Source organism: Salminus brasiliensis, chromosome 18 (genome assembly GCF_030463535.1).
Source record: "Salminus brasiliensis chromosome 18, fSalBra1.hap2, whole genome shotgun sequence".
Classification (NCBI taxonomy): Eukaryota; Metazoa; Chordata; class Actinopteri; order Characiformes; family Bryconidae; genus Salminus; species Salminus brasiliensis.
In genome coordinates, this window is record NC_132895.1 from 23367246 (window position 1) to 23392177 (window position 24932).

General features: G+C 42.4%; 1 protein-coding gene across 1 annotated transcript in view; it reads left to right on the forward strand.

Annotated features, from left to right (window-relative positions):
* LOC140538766 (rho GTPase-activating protein 7) overlaps positions 1-24932 on the forward strand; it is a 73341-nt gene that overhangs the window by 1147 nt on the left and 47262 nt on the right. The gene's annotated exons all lie outside the window — the stretch shown is intronic.

The window sequence follows — 24932 nt, forward strand, 5'->3', positions numbered from 1 at the left end:
CGTGTAGGGTGGAGCTTCTGCTTGCCATTCATCACAGGCCTGTCCTAATATTTACGCACTGACCTGAGTTGTCATAACCAAACCCAAATATGGTTGCATGCTCTTGAGCTCACAAGGCACGTCCAGTGCAGGGCCAGCTGCAGTTTCTAACTTTGTCGCTTTGCAACTCTTAAGCCTTCAGCCTTAACTTTAACCTTAAAGATCCAGTGGTGGGTCCAAACGACCCTTTCCCACTCTAATGACTGCAGACTATATTAGTTTATGCATAACTAATATTAGCATATTAGTTTTATGGTTACTGAATAAATTCATAATAGGATAATTATATATATATATATAAAAAAAACACGTCTTATTTGTCTAGTCAATGACTGAAAAACTAATCTGTTTATAGGGGTTAAAGCCTGCAAAAGCGTCCCGTTAGTCAAGAACCTCAGTATAATTAAACCAGGCTCACTGCCTGTGATGCAGAATTGCCACAGCACTTCTCATGAAACACCAGCCAACGTAAACAGAACGTAGCGCTGTGCAACAACAACAAAAAAACTCAACTAAAAAAATGACAGCCTTGTGGCGTCTGGGGTAAACATCTGGCTGTGGGAGAGAGCCGGGGGATTTTATCAGACCAGGCTGAAGTGTGAGACTGTGCCTTATCTGGTTTTTGTCCACGATGTAGGGGAACTCTAGAGCAAACACATCCAACACACTCTCCATCACGCTCCCCTCGTACTTTTCGCCTGGCTTTTTGGCATTAAGCAGATCATGGCTGATCACCTTGTTTCTCTCAACCACATCAGCGCAGGCATTACCTCATCACACCAGAGCCACGTGTTTCTGTGTGTGCCTGTCAATTCAGTGTACGTGTGTGTGTGAGAGTGTGTGAGTGTGTGTAAATGGCAGGCTTACTGAGAGGAGAGGAGGGGGTCTGAGCTCTATTATGATGCAGAGCAGGCCCCTGAGCTGGGGGAGATTACTGCGAGAAAACCTTCCCAGATGTTGCAATGTCAAAAAAAAGAAAGAAGTAGAAGTGGAAGGAGATGGAGTTAAAGGAAAAGAAAAGAAACACACAGCTGGGAAAAAAGGGAGGGGGAGGAAATGGGGTCAGGTTTCACATTTTTCTTGGCTACAACAACAGCAAAGAGAATCTCTGAAAAAGCTATGATCTATTTACGAAGAGGGTGTCTTTTTTCCCCTTCCCCTGGCCATGAATATTTCAGAATCTCACTTTCCAGAGCATTTTTAACAGGAAATGTTTGATTTTGATACTTTACATCTGGGAAAGTCATCCTGCGCTAAAGCCACAACTTGGAAATGCAGCCGTGAGAGTTGATACAGGCTGTCAATGAAGGGGATAAGGCCTACCAAATTGTCTCTCTTTTCCATTTCTTTTCTTTTCGTTTCAAAAATGAACCCCGAGCAAGAGCGGAATATTAACAGCAAACCTGATATCAGAGCAGGCCCGTGGCTCACGGCAGCTGACATGAACTTACATAAGGCATAAATGCTACAGCTGAACTGTGGAAGCGTGTGGCTGGTAGCCGACAGGCCAGAACTAGCGGCGAAAAGACTGACGGCAGTATCCTTGCCATTTATTGCACACCCTTGTCCACCCTTGTGTCTGGGGTTGCATCTTTTTCTTTCATGTTGCGAGAGAGCTCTGACCTGCATTTAGATGCCGGAACGCCAGACCACATTTGTGGAACGAATACTAAAACACAGGCCTGTGTGAGCCTCTGGGTTATTTGTCATTATTACCAGTGCGGAACCCAATACGTGCAGCATGCCTTCAAGCCTGGTTACTCTTTTCACAAGCAAGGCCTATGGAATGACTGCTCTCCATCACCGTCCAAGACCATAAATTCCACAGGCTTGCATTTCGCTGCTCTCGTTTGCTTGTTTTCGCACTTTCCCGTCAGTTTTATTGGCTCTGCTGGCACGCAACTGTTGCTCTGTGGTCATTTATCCAACATTTCTGTCAGTTTTTTTTCAACATTTTATCTTCATGCATCAACAAGATAATAGACAACATATTCCAACAGTGTTGAAGAATAGTCATCCTCAGGTGTTGGAGTATAATAATACTGGTGGTGCAATGAATGCGACGTGCTTTTTGTCTACATGTTGATGTCAAGTTCTGAATCAAAGAAAAGCACTTATCACACTTAGCTCAATTATCAAACTGGTAACAATTATTTATATTAACACATTTAGCATTGTTATTTATCATATATACGCACTGATTACATTTAAAACGTTTAAAAATGCAAGGTATTTAAATAGACCTCATCATGGCGTGCTAGGCCAGACCAAGATGGGACGAACACTCAAAGCAAGCAGGTTTATTCAAACAAACGAACATAAAAGCACCAAGGGAACAAAAAAATATGAGCAGCAATGAGAGGTGAATAACGTGAACAAAACCAAAACATGACAACATAAAGGGCTAACATACCAGACCTGGGACTGGGAGGAGTTGGGAGCTGAGCAGGCAGCGCTAGGGGGAAAAACCAAAAGGGGACCAGGAAGGAATCCTTCAGGCAGAGCCTGGGCTAAACAGGGGTTAACGTAAACTGCGCTTGAACGGTGCTAAAATTCTCGGCACTGAACAGCGGTGTCGAGGCTTCTTAAATACCCCCCAGTCCCAGGTGTAACTCATGAACACAAATGAACACGAATCAATACGATGAACCAAACACAAAAACGAAAACAAGGCGGAAGTCCTTATTTGAGCCTGTTCCCCAAGCATTTTGTGATTTTTACAAATTAAGTACATGCCAGAATACCAGAAATGGGCTGTGCTCTGTATATATATATATATGTAAGACTACTACTATTAATAAATGTACAGTTGTGGTCAGAAGTTTACATGCATTCATCACAGAAATAAAGGTCATAATATTAGGCTTTTAATTATTTATTTGATTTTTTGGGGACAAAAGATGCGGGGAAAAAAACTGCTTATGGTAGCCATTAACAAGCTTCTGGCAGAGATCGAGTTGGATATCTGACCACTCTTCATGGGAGCATTGATCAAGTACAAGTAATGTGTTGGTTTCCTGGTGCAAACCTGACTTTAAGCAGTGTCCACCTATTTATACTTGTACACTGTATTTATGTACAACTGTTTGAACTAGTGATGTTAGAATCTGCAGATTTTAGAAATGGTTTTAGAAATGGTTCCGAGAGACTGCATAAGTCTATGGTCATCCTTCTCAGATCTTTACTGAGCTCCTTGGTCTTTCCCATTGTACATGGATTTGGTCAGTACAAAGAGTGCTAGGAAGTTTTAACAATGACGTAATTGAAGACTGTGGTGTAAAATATTTAATACATAGAAAAGCTAGCTTTTATACAACTCTGTAAGCAAGTAAACATGGCAGCATGACAACAGCAGCTGAATGTAGGAGGAATCAAGTGCAGAAAATGTAGCACCGCTTTGGTAGAGGATGTAGATGTGCAGTTTTGCCTTAGGTCCAGGGAAGGACGGAGTTTTTGTTGGAATACAGCTGTAAAACATGCCTTCCTGCAAACGTGACAAACACATAGCATGAATATACACATGAAATAAACACAGGTGAAAAGGACAATCAGAGCTTGACAACTGACCACTAGCAATAATGTAGAACACACCAGACAAAGCCACACTGAAACAAGGGGACTCTGTCTTATACACAGAGACCGGCACATCTGACAAAGGTTACTAGAAAAAAGTACAAAAAAGTAATACATGATGAAGGGTGGAGACCAAAATATACAGCCAGAAGAGACAAAAGTAAACACTCAAAGGGCTAAACCAAACAGGGGACAAGAGGTCAAAGCAGAGCTACCTTACAACCATTAAAACCAGAGTTACGGTTAAGGTTAGGGTTGTGACCGAGTGTTGGTTTCTGAATTATGGAAAGGGAGTATCTACAAAGCACAGACTGTCAAAATAAAAAACTTCCAAATTAGCATTCAAGACACTTAGCGATTAGCGTGCGCTAAACCAAAAGTCGAACGATTGATTATGTCTGCCGGCGGAGAGCAGTAAACAATGCAAATAGCTTATTAGGAAAACAGATTTACACATGGCCCTCTGCATAAAGAGTGTGCAAAGGTCAGGGAGGCATGAGAAAGGTTTTCATACCCTCATAACCGTATATAATCAGGGTTCTCATTGCCAGCCAAGGCCCATTAAACCAGCTGCAGGGCAGATTTACTGCCAGATCTCCCAATAGTGCCCCATGTGACCAGCAAGCTTGCCACGCTGATTGGACAGCAGATGGTTTGCCATTTGTGCTTCTGTACCTCTGTGGGTGCAGACCGGGGCACAATTGTAACCGTTACTGTGTGTGTGGGGAGGGGGTGGTTGGGTGGACCTAGGTGCTGTTGCTTAAAATGTCAGCATTTTGTGAAATGGTATTTTGGGCCTCTACTCTCTGTAGTTGCGATGAACTTCAGAAGACTTTCAGAAGAAATTATGGCCGCTCATTATTTTGATTGATTTTAAGCATCAAACCATGACTATTGTGAATAATGAACTGAGCAGATGCCATGACTTTAACTAAGCAGCAGATCTTATCTTCCTTATTATCTCCCTTAAGAAATTCTTCTTCATTGCTTAAATATTGCACATTTTTCATAATTTAAGTCAAACCGTTTCTTTGTTGTTGTCTTTTGCTTGGGAGTACGAGTGAGACGTTCACAAAACCTTTATTATTTTAATCCGGAAACCCTCTATAAAGACCCTGGTACAAAAATTTGTTAAATGGTGGACCGGGCGTTACAGTCAACACTCTCACAACCAGTTAAGATGATCTTAATTCTATTGCACTTTGGGAAATTGGGCCCAGTTTGCATCAAATAAGCTAAAAGTTAAACAGGGAGAAGTTTGGGATTGACTTCCAAGCAAATTCTAGCTGATCTGTAGACACCAGAAACAACAGTGTCAGCTTGCACTATCCGTCATCACCTGAACAAAATGGGACGCTATGGCTGGAGAAACAGGATGACCCCACTGTTGACATAGAGAAATAAGCAAAAACAGAACGGAGTTTGCCAGACCTTTCATGAGTAAGCCACAATCCTTCTGGGAGAACGTCCTGAGGACAGAGAGACACCAAAATAGTGCTTTTTGGTAAAGCACATCATTGTACCATTTACAGAGAACAAAATCAGGCCTTTAAGGAGCAGAAAATCGTCCCTACATGAAAATAGTCCAACATGGTGGGGGTTCACTGATGTTTTATGATTGTTTTGCTGCTTCTAGGACTGGATGCATTGACTGTGTGCATGGCATTGTAAAATCTGAAGACTACCAAAGAATATGGGAGCACACTATAGGGCCCAGTGTCAGAAAGAGGGTCCCTTGGGCAGCACAAACCCAAGGCATACTTTAAAAAGCACCAGAAATGGTCTAAGACAAAGCACTGGAGAATTCTGAAGTGGACAGCAATGAATCTAGATCCCAATTTTATAGATCACCGGTGGAGAGATCTCAAAACATCAGTTAGGAGAAGGCACCCTTCAAATCTGAGAGACGTGAAGTGGTTGGCAAAAGAAGATTGGTCCAAACTTCCAGTAGAAATGTGTCAGAAACTCATTCATGGTTATGGGAAGTGATTGATTTCAGTCATTGTTACAGTTTGAGCTGTTTTTGAGCTGCTTTCATTATATGTGACAAAGACAAACTGTTCATCTGACATTTGTGAGGAAGTTCTAATTGCTAGGAAAAGTTCTCCATCTTGCCTGGTGTCATGCCAACACCAGATACATCCGTCATTTGTGGAGAGAGTTAACACTGCATGCAAAAGGCAGCAAAAATAAAAGAGGGATCAAAAAGGACAACGTCCCTTTTTCTCCGTGTGGTAAAAACATTAGCAGAACGTAATTTTAACTAATAGATAATCACACTGTTTAACATTCATGTCAAAAAAAAAATTGCGAACTTTAGAGGAGCTATCAACCGCACACCATGCAGCTTGATTTAGGGCGTGTCAGTGTGTTTTTGCTCTCAAAAATGCGAGAAAGGTACGCCTCGAAACATGCAAAAGACAGATACGTGCAATAAACCAATCAGCGTGTGACCTGCCATTGCCTTAAAGAGCCAGGTACAGTCTGACTTTAGCGGATTGCTATTTCAATGGCGCATCGCGTTACGGTCTGGGAAGGCTTGCTGGTGAAGTGGTGGGGTGCCTGTCCATGTGTGTGTGCAACACACGGGGGGGTGTGCGCGTTGGGCTGTACGCGTCTGTGTTGACAATTCACTGTCAAGATAGCAATCAATGTCTGACTGTTGACGTCTGCCTAGGTTGTTTTCAGTCAGTGGTGCACCTGTGTTTTCCATTGCCAAGCTAGCAATACACCAGAAATGTCCCTGAACACACCTCATTTTGAGACCACCACGCCCATCAGTGCAGATATATTCTCAAGCACAGTTACTATTTCAACGATGCAGGTGGAAGGTGCGAAAATGGCGGAGTGTTGGATAGCAATGAGCTTCGCGAAACGCCTTGTGCAGGGTGTAAGGGCCCATAGCAGTTAACCCTCTCCTTTGTTCATTTTCAGATTGTTCAGCTGTCCAATACCGCTGTATTAGCAACTGTCTAAAAAAATGCTGGCTTCATGAACTGCTTCATGGAGGAAGCACATGCTATCTTTCATCCTCCCAGTACTGGGGACATTGTGTTGAGGGGGGGGGTCCCAGCTAATAGGTGGGAATTGGAAATTGAAAAAGTCCTCGGATGATCTTGAGGGACATAAGATGTCAGTTTAATTAAATTTGACCTTACCAATGCAATTTGGGGAGCTAGCTATATTAACCAAACTGGACAGGGTCTAGGATAAACAGTACCTAATTCTCCTCTGTCTGTTCCTTCGAGAGGGTAGATGTTCCAGCGTTGGTGATGTTATTTGATTGTAAACCACTTTCTTTTTACCAATTAACTAACAATTTACCTTGATTTCCACTTTGTCCAAAATAAGATACCACCAGACTATTGAGCTGTGTGTTTTTCGCACTGTGCTTGGAGCTGACTCTTGATTCTCAAATGAGGAATCCACTCCCATCGCTACATTCTGGGGTGCTGTTGCACTATTGGGTTTCATTAGGAGACAAAATATTAAAGCTCAAAGCAGGAGCCTCTTTACAATTATGCAGCCTAGCAGTCTACTTTCAGCATATCCAATCATAACACTCACTTAAGTAATCTTCTACATTGCAATCATTTCTTCAGTAAACCAATAAATTTGAAGCCTGTATCTGAATGTTATTAGATATTATTAGGTTAAAAACTTGTTCATTTAATATCTTGGCTGACTCCCCTAAATAATAATTAATATGTTGTGTGTTACGCATTAGTTTGTCATGTATTGTTGTGCAGAGCTGCTGTTGTCCTAATTTTTGCATAAAATTGTGCTATTGTCACAAAAGGTACTTGGTATTTTAGTCAGATTTTTCTTAATAAGTCATAAGTCTAAAAAATAACTACATTTTAAGAAACAACTAAACCTAATATATATATATATATATATATATATATATATATATATATATATATATATATATATATATATATATATTGTTATGCACTTCAACATACTTTTGCCTGTTTGGCTTTTGTTTTCCTGCTGTGCTCAAGTACAGCATATAACTTCAAGGCAATATGAGCCCACAGGCTAACAGCTAATAAGTCGACTCACCCTTCTAAGAGGCAGAAAACCCCAACAAAAGATCCCTCAGTTTATGAGTTTCCTTCCTTGATGCCCCTCATTTGCCTCCTCTTAAATCTTCTCCAGCAATAGCTCCTCCTCTAGACTGCCTCATTTTGGGCCTGTCTAAAATGATTATACAGCATTATGGGCTTAGCAGAGTCTTGCCCCAGAAGGAAAGTTCCGGTTCCTTCATCACCTTTCATTACGCATGAAATCGGCTGCTACCTCGGCCCGGCACCGCCGCAGCAGCTGTCAGTCCTCCAAGCAAGTTATTAAATCAATTTCTTAATCAGCACTTTTTCAGGGACAAAAAAAAAACCCTCTCCGCCGCACTCCGCTGAATATGTAAATGGTGGGCCCAGAAGACTCAGGCTCACAAGCCAAGCCAAACAACTGTAAATCTTCCTCCTTTATCTCTTAGGCAGTTGAGTAGATAGAGCTTTGTATTTGCAAAGTTAAGAGCATTGTGTAAGGATTTCACATTCAGAGCTGTTCATGTTCATGAATGGAAAAAAGAGATTTGCGATAATGACTACAAAGCAGAATGTACCAGAGGTATAAAATTATATTACAATAAAGTCTCTACTATTCATATAGTATATACTATACTTTACTAATATTACAATAACATATTTTAATAACTAGTAATAACAACTTTCCTACTTCAGTTCATTTCTAATAAAGCGCATTTCTAATAGTCAACTTTCACTCAAGTACTCTCAGAAAATGTGGGTCTTCAGTCTGAGTTTTATAACTCTCTCGTGTTTAACAACCAGATGATTTTCCACAAGGGGGTGCTGTTAGCCCTCAAGTAGCTTTTATTGCTTCATAGGAGTTTATGCATTAGCATATATTTTGTGTCTGGACTGTATCACGCATAGTTAGGCCAGACAGTGTTTCTAATTTTCACCAAAAGGCATTTTTCTCACATGAATATGCTTAAAAAAATCATCAGAGGACAACAATCCTATCAACTGCTAGTCAGCACTCAGCAGATGCATTTCCACTAACGTGATCAAGATCCATTTCTGATGGCTTCCAAATGTGATGTAATGTAATGGGAGTTCAATTTCTTTTTCAGAATTTAATTACAATGCATCCTGGATGTGTTCACACCTGGCTGGCCTTTCATACAGTGAAGTGAGATCCTAATTTTAAAAGCAGGGAGTAAATAGCCTATATATGTGCTACTTGTTGAAATAATACCTTCTAAGCTTTTTATTTATTATTATATTATCATATTAAATTAATACTTCTACTTGTATTGAAGTGAGGTATCACTACAATAGCAGTAGTGTACTTAAAAAGGGGCTTTAGGTACTTGGTAAAAATCATTTAACAGTTACATGGTGGAACAAAGTCCATCTAAAACTCATGGACATACTCATCAGTGACCGGCAGCCACGTAACCCCCCTTACCAGTTTATGAGTATAACGTCTGGCCTTTTCTGTGTGCGCTAGGTCTTTGTGAGAGGACTTTGTGAAACAGAATCAAACTTTCTCCTCTAGAACACAATGTGTGAAAGCATTCACTTATCCTTCTTCAGGTCAGTCAAGAGCAAGGCCAGCAAGTGTGGACGTGTCTGGCTGGCTCTTGAGGCCTGCGCACTGATACGCTTCTAGGAAAATGAAATCCATCTCTATCAAGGAGCACTTTCCTTTATTCATTCAGTGGCTGAAATACGCCAGGCGACTCAATCCTAAGCAGGTTTGCATCACCATCATCATCATCAAAAGAAAAAAAGAAGAAGTAGAAGACGATATAAGCAGGTTGACAGAGTATAATGCTTCCCCCCCTGCTATTGCAATCTGTATAATGTCTCGCATGGTGCTGCTTGGCAAGCAGGTCTATTATGGAAGGCCTATGGTAAGTGGCTTATACTTGAGCATGGAGAGCCTCGTTGCCCTACATGGAGAGCAACCGTCTCATCGCCAGCCTGTTACCAGGCAGAGGTAGAACTGGAATGTTCCATTCTCTGGGCCGCAATCACATAAACAAATGTAATTTGCAGCACATGTGACAAAGCTCCAGACAAAGCTTATGAAGAAGCAGTGAATGATAAAAAAAGAGGCCATTCGATTTCTTCTGCTTCCAGTATAGTGCATCTGCATCATGTCTAAAAGTCTCAAAGCGTTCCTCATATGCCAAATGAACACGAGGTCTTCAACCTTGCTTCTGAAGACTTTGGATCTAACCCACCTCACCTGAGCCAAGAAATTACTGCCTTCAGAAGTCCTTGATTGCCTGAATGAGCTGTGTTGGATCCGACGGGCAGACCTGGAGGAAGGTGGGTCTCCAAGAGAAACACAAGGGTTAAGGAACACTATGTTTAAGCTTCCATGCACATCCACTGATATATATATATATATATATAGAAAGCGATGGGAAACTGACAAATGAGGGGTTATGAAGAAAGCCAAAGGTTTTAGTAGATCTCCTTCATCATTTCCTCAGTGGAATCCATCCAAGATCAGTCAGTGGCATGCTGTGATGCCCTGCGGGGCTTGCAGCCCTGTTCTTCTGGCTTGTGCTTACTGCATGCAAGTCGTCCCGAAATGACACCCCCACACCATTACATCAGACTCACAGACTGAAAAAAGGCCCCTCGGGGAAAGTGTTTCGAATGGTTTTCTGAAACGCGACACACTTCTCCCAGCAGATGATATCCGCAGAATGTTATTGAGTCCCGTGACATTGACTCCCCTAGTGCTTCCTCGAGTGGAGCTGGCTCCGTGACCGATGCATCTGTGCCATGTAGAAATGTGCTTGAAGCTGATAATGCAGAGGCTCTGTATCTGTACTATCAGGGCTCAGAGCTTGAACTGAAACAGAACTTCCTGCTGCTAGCTGCGAGATGATCCCAGCCTCACTCCTTCAGAATAGCCTCCCATGGTGCCGCTGGGTCCAGAACGTAAATAATGCACATCGCCTCGGTTTTCCTGCTGATGGCAATGGCGTGATCTGCTGCACCAATGAGTTGGTACTAGACTTACCACTGTTTCCATACACATCCAGATAAACTGACGGGCATGAGATGTATGTGACATGTTTGAGTGTGAAATAATTGGAAGTAAATGTAAATGTCTGATTCCTAAAACCTTAAAATGCAGTAATATTTAATAGTGGTGTTCTAATCCAGTCCAGTGGATCAAAATTAAGGTATTTCAATGGCTCAAGTATCGGCTGTATTAAGCCCAATGTCCCAATAGCTGTGCCCCTCAGCAATAGAGACACCTAAAATGGACATCATGCTGCCAAAACCATGTGGGACATACATGGACAGGCGTGATGCCTTTCACTCTCGAGTCAGGGGTGGTGCACTATGAGTGATATCCACTCATAGTGCATTGTGCACAATAAAATGGTAATGGTATGCAAGTAGTTCACCAAAAAAAAAAAAATAGCTTGGGGTTTATATAACTGTGCTGACAGGGGTGCTGCCAGGGAAACTCTGGACCCCATGAAACTCTGGGCCCCTGTCAGTCACAGGCCCTTAGCATTTTACCTCCTCTACCCGCTTCCCTGCCCATATGAATACGAATATCAAAAATGAAGTGATTCCTCTGCAGCATTTTAAGGTGAATGATGATTGGTTGCCAAACTATCAGGGCTGACAGAAAAGTAGCACTTCCATAGTCTTTAAACATACAGTAAGAGATCATTGTACAAAGGTGGAGAAGGGTTGAGTGAGGAGCTAACCCCAACTCAAGAAGATATTCTAATAACAAATACTGGAGTGGGGTGAAAATAGCCGCCTGCTCAATGATTCTGGATAGGCCCCAGACTCACTGCCACCCTGACCAGGAAGAAGTGGATGAAAAGATGGATGGATGACAGGAAAACAAGTTTTGGCAACAATGGCCTGCAGCAGTTCCACCCCCTTCAACAGTAGAAATTGCATGTCCTAAAACTGTTGCCTTAAATTCTGTTGTGATGTTTCGCAAATGGAAGCTTTCAGTAAACTGTGAATGCCACAGAAATTGCCTATTTTTAAGGTCTGTTTTGTAGGGTAGAGGCCCTTTAAGCTAGGATAATGGATTGCAGTTATACAGCACTTTTCAGTGACCCAAATGTATGTCCAATTACAGCAGCACACAAAAGATCAAGAGACAGACACTGCAGGGAAGAAATATGGAAGGTAGGGTACAAACCATAGGCACAGTAGACCAATTTGATTAAGCCTGGGGTGGGCTGTAGGTTATGGAAACGAACTCAAGGGTTCTTCAGCATAGGCAACGGTTCTATGTAGTACATACAATATACCGGCCATATACCGGTTCTTCAGTCAATGATTAATTGAACCTCTAAAAATGTCTCTCTCTCACACCAAAAAGGGTTGCACTGTTGTCAGTCCTCTCTCTCTCTCTCTCTCTCTCTCTCTCTCTCTCTCTCTCTCTCTCTATATATATATATATATATATGGATGAGTCCGTTTCTCATGAGGCTTAATCAAATTGGTCTACTGTGCCTATGGTTTGTACCCTCTAAACTGTTGTCTACTGTTTTTCCATATTTCTTCCCTGCAGTGTCTCTGTCTCTTGATCTTTTGTGTGCTGCTGTAAATGGACATACATTTGGGTCACTGAAAGTGTGTATATATATATATATATATATATATATATATATATATATATATATATATATAGCTATGTAGTGTATATATAAAGCAGAATGTTATATGTATATGCTTGATACCACTAGTCCAAATAGATTTCATAGTAAAACTATGGGTCTCCAAATGTCCCAGATTTATTACAACCAAAAATTATTATTCTGCAAACTCAGAGAATAACTGGCATTCAGATATGGCAGTGAGTATTAGAGGTCTGGTCATGATGGGCATTTAAGTAAGTAAGCTACTAAGTCTAAGACTCAGTGGTCAACTGTCTATACAATATTGCAATAAAAATGACAGAGCTGGATACATCTAGTGATTTTTCCTCAGAGCAGAGACTGAAAAAAAAAAGTGTTTGACTGTTTTGACCTCAAATGTGGTCTCATACTGCCTATCCTCAGTGGGCATCCAGTGCTTGGAAGCTCTCCAACTGAGAAGCTATAGTTCACTTTCGATATCTATCACTAAGTTACAGAGGGTCGGCAGAGGGTCTGCTGTCTTCCACTTGGTATCGTGCTAAAATGCGTTACAGGATTTGTGGGCTCTGAGAAATCCTGATACTATTTCATAGTTTGTTTCTTGTGAAATATGCATTTATGGCTATATTCCTGATAAATGGTGCCAGATGCTATTAGCAGTGTGCCAGCGGAGTGCAGTTGGGGTGAAGGGTAGTTGGAAAATGAAGCTGACTGAGATATTTTAAGATCACAGCTTCTTCACTGGGTGCAAATTGTTACTTAACTTAATGAAGAAAGAATATAAAAATTATTCTGGTATGAAATCAAAACCCAGGTTGTCGTTTTTCCAGAATAGCTATTGTTAGACATGGCGTGACACTGTATACTGGTTTAGGACTTTTGTTAGTTTGTGTTGGTGTTAGTTTGTTGCCTACATCCAACATAATGCAGATTCATCTGTAAAAGACGTGCGTGTGTGTGTGTGTGTGTGTGTGTGTGTGTGTGTGTGTGTGTGTGTGTGTGTGTGTGTGTGTGTTTTGATCTGGGGTGAATATTTAGTAGTGATGATCAAGTAATAAACACACGGTCCTAAATGTATTACAGGGGACACATTATGAGTGCTTACTAACTACAAACGGTAAATTTGATAGCCCTGGTTGGGGCCGACTAGTACAGAAAACAGAACATCGTCCCCTATCTCAGGAGATCCACACACTACCTTTGCAAAGGCAGAGGTTTAAAAGGCAGCTGTAATTCAAAATTGTCAGGTTATGGGGTGCTTTGTTTTTGGGCCTATTTAAAAATGCACTGGCCACCAAAAGATTTGAAACTTAAAAACTGCATTGAGAGTGTATAGCAACCCTGATTTGAGTAGCTGAAAACCTAAGGACAGAAAAGTAGGTAGAGCAGACTATAGCTGGGAAAGAAGGCGAGTGTGAGAAAAATGAGAAAAAAGTAAATGTTAGCAAGGTAATGCAAACGGGACAAATGAGAATAAACCCTTTAAGTAAAACCAAATAATTTGTTCAGCCAAGAGGAGGCGGTTGGGAAGCATTGACTCAGTATCATTTAAAGGAACAGGTACTCTAACCCGATGTTTAGAACAGGGCAGTTTAGACAAGGTGAGAATGGGTGCTGTGATGCTTGATTATTAAATGGTCTCTTGACCAATATATATGTATTGTATTGTAATATAATTGAATATTATAATCTGTTGGTATAATCTGGCATGATAGTTTGTATCATGCCAGGATGGGTTCTATTTGCCATTCATGGTACTTAAAGTGTGTAGCCTACACAAGTTCTGTGCCGCTTCTTTTGTTCCTATAAATGTGGGAAACAAAATGGAAGGGAATTTCACAAAAATTGCACACCTGCATCACTTTGGTATTCTTACCTGTACACACTAACTGATGCACACATTCTTTTAGGTGTAGCTAGCACAATTTAACCTCTGTTAAATGCTGCTCCATTGTTCACAGCACAAAGAGGCCTCTTCTTCATGCAATTCCACCCCTTTTATTTTCTATGCTCTCGCCTTCTCCCAGGTGCAGCAGCCCTCCTCCACTTTTCCCTCGCTCTCGTTTTCACATTTCCGCACCTGCTTTACAACTCCCCTGCCTTGGCTTCGATTTATTACTGCCATCTTTCCTTATCACAGGGAATCGGCCTCCCATCTCCCAGCACCATGCCGTTCTGCTTATCCGTGCCATCGCGCCTTCCTCCATCTCTGTCTCTCCCTCACCCGCCCTATCTCTTCCACTCGCTCCATTGATCCTGTGCTTCCATCTCCCTGACGCATGCTTCCTCTCATCCCTCTACATCTCTCTTCTCGCTCTCTCTGAACTCTGCCTCTTTTTAGCGAAAGCCTGCATCTCCTACTTTCTGTGATAAGGGGTCTTGCAGGCCCGACTTATGATGGATTCGGGCTGGCCCGAAAGCGGTCCCTGTTTTTGGGTCGTCCGAGGGTGGGATAGTGCTGGATTAGCAGGTCGGGAGAAACGGTGGAGGGGCATAAAAAAAAGGAAAAAAAAAGCTGACTGGAAAGTAATAAGGCGGAGAAAAGCTGGCAAGGCGTAAATATGTCCAGAGAGAGACAGAGAGAAAGGGTGTGAGAGAGGGAGGGAGTAAGCAGCGGGTAAACGAGAAGGGAAAAAGGTCACTTTGCACATCTGATCCAATTTGTAGTGAGGGCAGGATGAGTGCAGTGTCTGTGTAAACATGAAGATGCTGGGGTGGAGAGGAGCAGGCAGCTGATGCTATCACAGCTGGATGGATGGGCTTGAGCTGAGACATGCAAAGACTGGGAAAGGGACACTCTTGATCCACATTATTTAACGTCAGGGAGTCCTCGTCCCCATCCTATGCACCATTTTTGTCTCGCCCTGCTCTACCAGAGCTGAATAACCCCTGGAGGAGTTAAAATTAGGTGTGTTAGGAGGGGGAAACCACAGAAAAACATGTAGGCATGTAGGAGCTGTCCCAAACTGGTTTATGCTTTAGCTGTATTTACATGAGATATAGCAATACTGCTAAACGACAAACACTCCAGGCCATGGGATATCCAATGTAGCACCCTGGAAAGTTTAGAGCCAACACACCATGCTGAGGAGACCAAACAAGAACCACCTAAGGTCTTGTTTACCATTGCTTCTCATCTTCTCTGAAAATGTGTGCTAGAACTCACTTCACAGGCTACAGGCCAACAAATACATACTTAAAGCAGCATTATGTGAGAATTGGTATTTCTTGCTCTTAGGCTCCCCCTACAGTTGAGAAGTGTAATTTGCACTTTGAGCCATACCTAAAGGATGCTCTTTTAAGCTATGAGATATAGAACCATAATTGTATAATTTGTACACAAAGACACACAATTTGGGTCATACAGAGCAGAAACCAGCATGCTGAGCCCAGAGTGGCAACAACAGAGAGACTATTCTCACTATTACCAGTGGAGCATTATTATTATAACACTATTATTTTAAGGTGAAAATGCTACATAGTGATGCTTTAATGATGCTTCAACTCTCCTTAGCAGAGGTTCCAGCAGTTTGTAAAACCTTGTATCTCCAGTTTTGACATTTTTGACTCTCTCACTTGAATCTGGATGGTGTCCTTTACATGATTTCATAACATATGGACAAAGAGGAATGGTCCAAATTGCACCTCCTGTAAAGTTAGAGGAATTCCGGAGATTGTTGTCCAAATACTATTCCTAACTTCACGGTTACTGATGCTGAGTTTTCTGTGTGTGTGTGTGTGTGTGTGTGTGTGTGTGTGTGTGTGTAACCTGCCGTGTAAGTGCCGTGGACTTGACTGACCTCCAATGCCAATTCATCATGCTCCTTTATCCAAAACAGCACTGACAAGCTTGAGTAGCGCAGACGACACAAGACACACCCCAAAGACTACAGGCAACACTGAGCCACTGATGCTCAATAAATGACCCAGGAGCCATCAGACAGTAGTAGGATTGGCGCTTCAGGGGCTTTACCTAGATCAGTTGTTAGGGTAGACTAGGGTTGGAGCTAAAATATACAGTGTTGAACCCTGGCCCTGGAATAGACCGTGTCCTGCACATCTGTGAGTTGTTCCGCTCCAATACACTTACTACTTAAACTCAGGAAAGGCTTGTTAATTAGCTCATCACCATGATCAGGATTGGGCAGCCCAGCTCTAGGCTGTTATTTTCATGTTAATATGAACTGTGCCAAAGTATTCCTGAGCACTACACAGTTACATGGTTCCAGTGAAACTGGCTACTACAACCGGGTCCTATTAACTGTGGCCAAATGTTATAAATCGGGAGTGTTCGGAGATAACCTTTGGAGTTGTTAGCTTAAAAATGCCAAAACAATGCAGAGGGCTGATTTGATCAAAGCGGTACAAGCTTGGCTGAGAACGCCAAAGATCCCGCCTGGCTAATCAGCCTATTCTCTTTGCTATAAATCAGTTCTGGGTTGTTGTTTAGCGATGTTGCTGCTCTTCGAGTTCAAACTGTTCCGCAAATGTCCTGATGAGAACACAAGCGTTTCTCTCCATCTTTCACCATTTGACAACCTATCATTTAGAAAGAACCCCGAAAAAGAGATCAACAAAGGCCAGCAGCCTCTCGCTGCTGACTCCCCTAAAGAGTGCGAAAGTATGCATCCCGCTAGGACATAAATAAGCGAGCTAACCTTAGGGCCACGGAACGCCGGGAGCCGACCACCTCCGTGGTCAGCACAGCTGGAATGGCTTCCATTTACAAACTGGGGTGACCTCTTGGAGGCACCCAAGGCTAGCGCCCGTCAGCCATTGTCCTGCGGCTCTGATGAAAGCCATGCCTCTTTCGCAGCCCTAATGGAGTTTCTCAGTGTGAAACCTCATGAAGTGAAATAATAGAGCTGGAGCTTGAGATACTGAAGGCGCAGAAAAAGACCAGGTGAAAGACTGAAAATCTGAGCCTTGGAGGACCAGCGTCCCATTCGGGTAGGCTATTTTCACCTTCTGAAGTCATAAAAGTGCAAATTTCCAGCATATACGGAGATGTGGTGCTTGGAAAGGGCAATTCGACCCACATAAGAACGGAACAGAATGAAAGGAATGAAAGCCAGGCGAGCACGTAGCTTCGGAGGGGCTATGTGAAAGCCACAAATGACGCAGCACAGAGGAAGACCTCAGAGTACCAAGCCAGACATAAACATGTGATGCTTTGGCTTGCTCTGCTCTGATGTGATGCGATTGGTCGCTCTTGGGAAAAGTGCACCTACCTGCACAGGCCCCAGAGTCTGGAGAGCTTGGCTTGTTCCACATCACAATGACGAATGAGGCTTCTGTGGGGCCATGTTAGCCGTAATGGAAACCATGATCACAACAGAGTTCGCTGCTCCCGGCCTCCAGTCCATAAAAAGCACCATAACCTTGAAACTTCGGTCGGCTCTGCTTAGTTCTCGAATTTGTCACGCCACGGCGACGGCACTCTCCTGTGCCAAGCCATGACTGCGGGCCTGAATATGAGATGAGAGGCCTGATAATGTTTAATAACTGATTGACTCGTTTAAGACCTGCTGTATTTTCTTTTTTCTTTTTTTTTTGTCTCAGGACTCTCTTGTAATTCTTCTCCTTTCTGCCAGAAAGGGCTGATTTGAAGGAAATCAGGAGAAATAGGGACACCAATTGCCAAAAGGAGTGCATTTGGAAAAGAAACTGTGGGGAAGCTGGTTGTCTTGTAGCCACAAATAGATTTATTTGAATAACTACAGATCTCAACACGAAGAATATAGTGGATCGCTTGTTCCCCTTGGTAAATGTCCCTCCTTCCTCCCTGGCTCAAGAGAGCGTTGCCAAGTAATGAGAAAAAAACTAAATCAAACGAGCTCCTATTAATCAAGTTAAATGACTATGGCAAGGAGACCAGACCAATGATTTGCCCTGTAATGCTTCCAAATTTCTGTCTGGCACAAGCCCGGACCGCCATGCTTGAGATGCCTATCGACTCTGCCTACAAAGTTTGGGTGGGGGGCAATGTTTCAACTTCTGGAGAACATGCTCTTTTGATCTCCAACCAGCTTGACCCATCAGTCATGCCAAGGAAATCAGACAGTGAGACAAGCAATCAATTAGTAAACGAAGCAACCAATCAACATGCTAATCTTTCAGTTGCCGTGACTACAGCGTAATGAGGGTGGGTATTTATTGCACCGGGCTGGGGAAGCAAAAAGACTGTGAAAGAGCAGGGCAAAACACCAATATTATATTCAAAAATATTCAATAATAAAAAGAAGTGCTTTAGTCAAGCAGTCTACAAGGTGCCAAAGGGCAGATAAATGCCAGGACAAAAAAATAACTTCTGGACTCCCCAGAAAAGCCAGGGAAACTTTCAGAGTCTCCCCACAGCTACGATGATCCCAATCAGTCTCAGCTGAGACCAACAGACTGCATAACAAAACGCATTAGCATCCGTGCCATTTGTTTAGTCTCTTCGACCGCAGGGAGAGCACTTTATTTACCTGCTGCAAAAGGACATCTCCCGTGCCCTTGCAGGTGCTGTGACGAATAAAGTAGAGGCGCACCAAGTGCACTCGCTCCTCTCTCCTCCGTCCCAGGCCAAGAAAAACAGATGGAATGATTCAGAGGCCATGAATCACTTCAGAGATGTGCGGTTCGCGACTAATTCACATCTTAGCCAGGTTGTTAATGGTGCCATGTATGGATAAGCAGTAGATGTATTGAGGGCATTTGTGAGCATAATAGCCAGTGTTTTTCTGTTGCTGCAACATTTAAAACACTGCTTCTTTTTGGTTTGATGGTGATTGCCTCAAATGCTCTTGTTGTTGCCGAGCTTTGGGAGGGCTTTAATCTTATAAAGCTGGAAAGAAAAGACTTTCCATTATTAGGGGAAAACTAAGCATTAGTAGGACAGCAGCAGCACAAGAAGCAATTCAAGGCCACTTCCTTGGTCCTGAAATAGCTACATTTTAATAGCCAAATTAACCATTAGCATGATTTCTAATCTCTTAGGATTTGTGAGGAACTGTGGTGGGGATGTAAACAAAGTCATTTAGAGTGGTCTAATGAGAAATGCCTCATTGTAGAGGAAGGCACCAGGGAAGGTAATGTCTACAACACAAATATCGCCATTTTTTTTTTTTTTTTGATGTCTCGGGCATTAGGCTTTCACAACCAGGGTTTCGTTTCATAGAACTTCTTGTAAGGTAGCTTTTAGAGCAGAGGTGTTTCTAGGCTACTTTAGGCTAATTTGTGATTTGTTGTGATCATGTCTCTGCATCATCACTTCATTAGCTAGATAACCCAGACTTTTTCAATAGTAATAGTAGTTAGATAGGACTGTTATATTGCCTATATCACGACGCTCATTTTGCAAGCTTGTGTTATCAATGCCCTTTTCCTAGCTAGCATAAATAAAGCCAATTCTAATGTAAATTATGCATTTGCTGGTTTACCTAATGCCCTTGTTTTAGTGGTCCAATATGTAATTCTGGCCAGAACTGGCTAGAACCATAGCCACAAGCTATCATCACCTAGTGTGCCGTGTGGCTGACTTCCTTTTAAACACCTACAAACCTCCATTACTCCGTGCATAAAACTAAAAGAAACTCTGACTGAAATGTGTCTGCTGCTCAAGCAGCTGGGGTGTTATGGAAAATGTAGTGGCTCCAGTAAATTTGCATGGCGTGTCCTGCAAATTCAGGATAAAATTGACTTCTTACCATTGGAAAAATTGGGCATGTGCCCCAGTATGTTGGGTCTAATGACACCCCTGTTTTAGAGACACTAAAGCCTTCAGACGTCTGGGTCCTATCACCAGCTCTGTGAACATTTCGGATCTCTAAGTTTCTCCAAAACTGAGAATCACTTCAGACCACTCTGACTCCTACTATCCTAACCATTAAATGTCTGATCAATCATATCCCTCACCTAACAAGACCCCATGCGATTTGGTAAAAGTTAAATATCCTTCAACAGGTGAAACTTAAAAAAAAAATTTAAAAAAAAAAGGTAAAAACAGCACTGAAACCAAATTGAAGTCTGTCTAGACTGCTCTGGCTGAATATTTACTGAAAGCTCAGCAGACTCATGGATAGCATACCTGCAGGCTCTGTGCTCTGCTGAATACTCTTCTACTGCATGAAAGGTTCAAGCCAGATTCTTCAGCACTGCTTGATTCACAGCTCTATATGATATGAATGAATGAATGTATGCTAGAATGTTTCGGCTTATTTTGCTTTTGGAGAACTGTGTGACCGAGCCTCTGAAAAAGGTTCTTGTGATTAAATGGACTGTACTGAACCCAACCACTTAGAGCCTAACCACTCTGAGAGCTAAAGCATCAGAAAGTAGACTTTTGTTGTCCGTTACAGTCTTACCTCATTACAGGTTCAGATGTCAGCTGCATGGCTCGGTGCATTGCTGAAAAGGCGTTCTTTGGAGGACAAGAGCAAGCTTAAGCTTAGAGCACTGTATGAGAGTTCCAGACTCCCAATCACAATCCCAAGGGAATTATGTCTTTCCTTATCTTTGTCTGAGGAGCAGTAAAGCTGGTCCCAATATTGTCGATTGAAACCTCTCTATCTCACAAATGAGAAAAGCCATTAAATGCATTGAGTTTATAAACTTCTGAGTTTTTTAAGTTGTTCTTTCATGTATAAATAGTAAGTTGTAACCAACCTTCTAGAGTACGTCTAAAAAATGGCTACACAAACGTTTAGGGTGGGACCATCTAGGCCTGTGTAGTATTGCTGGAGGTAAAAAGGCCGCCGACAGTCGATAAGTGCAGCACAAATGGACAAAATCACAATCTGGCAAAAGATTAAACCCTATGCCTTCACAATTACATTGAAGGCATTTAGCCAGAGAGTCTTACAAAAGTGCTTCACCATTTACTCAGTAAATACCCTTTAGATACCTCTAAGCTAAGATACTACTAAACACAAAAGTCAGTATGGAGACTCACTTCGCCTCAGTACTCTTGAAAGATATGGGTCTTTCGTCTGTGTTTGAAGACAGCAAGCCGTTCAGACACCCAGGGGAAGTTCGTTCCACCAAGCTCAAATGGCTCTTGGTACAGATCAGCTTTTTACCATCGGCATCAAATCATCGAGGGTCTGGTCCATTCATGGCTTTGAAGGCCAGAGTCAGGGTTTTAAATCTGATGCAGACAACAGCTACAGGAAGCCAGTGAAGAGGACGCAGCAGAGGAGTCACCTTTACCAATCTATCATAAAAACAGAAGTACCCAAACCTTCTCAGACACAAAATCCCACAAGAGCAAATAAACAACTAATAGACAGTATAGAATATGCACAGAGCACCAGTAAGTCTTTGGTGTGATGAACAATGAGGTGTTTTAGAACAATGGTTGGTTCTAGCAGGAATGTGGCAGTCCTAGGAGCTGGTTGCTAGCAGGAGATGGTAAATTAAGCAGCAATATGGTGTGTCTGGATTTAGTCTTAGCTTTAGCTTTAGCTTTAGCTTAGCCTATATAATTAGCACCTCTAGCTAAAAATAAAGTGGTACAATATACTGTAATTGCATTAAGGAGGCAACAGTACAACTTGTAAGTAAACAAAACAGAACAAAGGTACTTACAGTGGGCACAAAACCATAGGCTTCCCAGAAAGGAGATTCCAAAAGAGAGTACATGTGCTAGAGCCTCCTTAGAGCCCCCTAGTGGAACAATGATGCATTTCTGTACGTCATATCCATCACCAACAGTATGATTCTTTCCCCCAAATATCAAGCCAATCGCCAACTTCTTCATCGTTCCACCGACTGCTATCACAGATGTCCCGCTCCTCCATTGTTGTTTTGCCACACTGCCGGTGCTGGCTGATGATGACAGCACTAAGCAAAAGGCAAGAAGATGCATGAAATCCTGTCTGACTATTCAGATTCACATTCATGTCGCACACCCACAAATCGGATACGTATCCGATCTAGGACTACATATTAAAAGGGACTCGAATCTAGCCTGGCCTGCTACTCTGCACCACTCTGCATGGCTTGCATCCACACTCATTTCATCACAAACTCAAGCTTTGTCCCACACACAGTTTCCAGAAAGGTGGACAGTAAATCTCAATTTGGCACACTTAAGTACCATACGGGCGGGATTGGACTGGATTGGACAGTGTGGACAGTGTGTTTAAACACACTTTAGCCCTCAGACTCATTGTAGCTATGTTTTACAAGTGGAAATGCACCCCCTCTCTAAGCCACATTCAACAAGCAAATCCCCTTCCAGTACTGTGATACCTCCCCCTACTGGACTGGTGCCACTTTGCAGTTTCCCAATTCAGCTCCTTTATAAATCACTAACATAAGGAGACCAAGGAGACCATGTTTTGAAAAGAAGATGACACTGGGAATCTTTCTTGACCCTAATTGTAAACACCAAATTTACAGACCACTGCTTATTGACGGTCCAGAAGTGTGACATGCTGCCAAGAAATGGAGCACCCTCGCTTCTTTCCCCATTCATTTAAAAAGATCAAATTTGACATGTTCACACAGCCCTGAAAAAATCTGATCTGTGTCATATTAAGGCCAAAAAAACCTAAGCCATAGGGTCTGAAGGAAATGAGAGCCTGTTTTTGGGTTGCATGCTGATGATCTTTTGAGCAGAAAGCCAGAATATCAAACAAAAGCTGTAATCATTAAAAATCTAACATCTGAACATGTCTAACAGATGTCATTTTACAACTGGAAAACATCTCCTGTGAAGACGGTTCTAGCTTATGCATTTCAAATCAACTCCCTGGTATGAAAATGGATCCTAACAAATGAATCCTGACAATGACTCCCTCATTCAAATGGATTCTGACAATTACCCTTTCATCAAATGGATTCTGACAGTGAACCTCCTGTTTAAAGTCAGGCTGGATTATCACAACAATGGACAGCTATATTTAAAAAAAAAAAAGGCCTGTTTTCAGTATTCACATTTAACAATAGCCCGAGCGAGAACATTTCAAGTGAAGAGCATCCCATTCGCGCGACAGTCGATAAGACAATTAAGCTGATTAAATAGTTACTTCCATTGTCATGCAGCTTAATGTGTTTACTGAGGGGCTTCCATATGTATTAACGGACAGTCTGTCAAGCGATTCTAAAGGACTTGGTCCATTAGGAGACTTCCCGAACCATTACCTTAGGCCACTTTACAGTAGTTGTCAGCATATGTAGACTAGCTGATAAGAACATCATATGACTACAAGAGAGCAGCATGAATCACAGGCTGGACAGCTCTTCTGACACTTCTCCTCTTCAAGCTGATGAATGGGCCTCTCCTCCAGCTATGACATTTTTGGCAGACACGGCTAGGCCAGTCGCCTCAGGTCCCTTTGGTCACTTGGCTGGATTTTGCTTACTTGTCTGCTGTTTACGCACGCGGGCCAGCTCTTTAATGTCATGATCTTTAACAGGTAATGATTTTCAATAAGAAAGGATGGCATGACATTTTCATCAAAGCTGGGCTCATCCAAAGCCTTTGGAGACCGGTGATGGGTATTGGCCTGCTGCTCCACACCACTCCGCATGGCTTACACCTAGTCTCATCTCATCACAAACTCAAGGCTTGCCCCATACACACACACACACACACACACACACACACACACATAGTTTCCAGAAAGGTGGACAGTAAATCTCAATTAGGCACACTTAAGTACCATACAGGCGGGCTTGGATTGGATTGGATTGGACAGTGTGGACAGTGTGCATAAACACACTTTAGCCACAAGACTCATTTGAGCCATGTTTTACAAGTGGAAATGCATCCTCCTCTCTGAGCCACATTCAACAAGCAAATCCCCTTCCAGTACTGTGACACCTCCCCCTACTGGACTGGTGCCACTTAACAGGAGAATTGCAGTTTCCCAATTCAGCTCCTTTATAAATCACTAACATAAGGAGACCGTATTTTGTGTTTTGAAAAGAAGACGACACTGGGAATCTTTCTTGACCAAATTTACAGACCAGGGCTTATTGACTGCCCAATGGTGTGACATGCTGCCAAGATATGGAGGACCCCTGCTTCTTTCCCAATTTGATTGTGGAACCTTTTGATCCAGGACTATGCGTGGGTATGCAGCTGTGTCCATGACATTAAAGGACAGCCATCATTGTTATAAGAGGTTGTAAACTACTTCTTTAGTCAATGTGTCCTTCATTGGCATGGCTGATTCTATAACCTCCTCAGGGAAATGCTGGGCCAATCTTGTTCCCACATCTTAAAAACTGTTTTTAATTTAATTGCATGCATTTTAACTCTGCAATGCTGTGTGACATTATATTTACATTTACATTTAAGGCATTTAGCAGAAGCTCTTGTCCAGAGCGACTTACAAAAGTGCTTTGCTATTTACCCAAAAATAACCTCAGCTAGTTTGCATAGACTAAAAATTCAAAGATACCTCTAAGTTTAGACACTACTAAACACAAGTCAATAAGGAGACCATAATACTCTACTATTCGCCCAAGTACTCTTGGAAGAGGTGGGTCTTGAGTCTGCGTTTGAAGACAGCGAGCGACTCAGACACCCAGGGGAAGTTCGCTCCACCACTTTGGTGCCAGGGCAGAAAAAAGCCTGGACGCTTGTCTTCCGCGGATTTTGAGGGATGGCAGGTCGAGCCGAGCCGCATGTGAAGCTCAAAGGGCTCTTGGT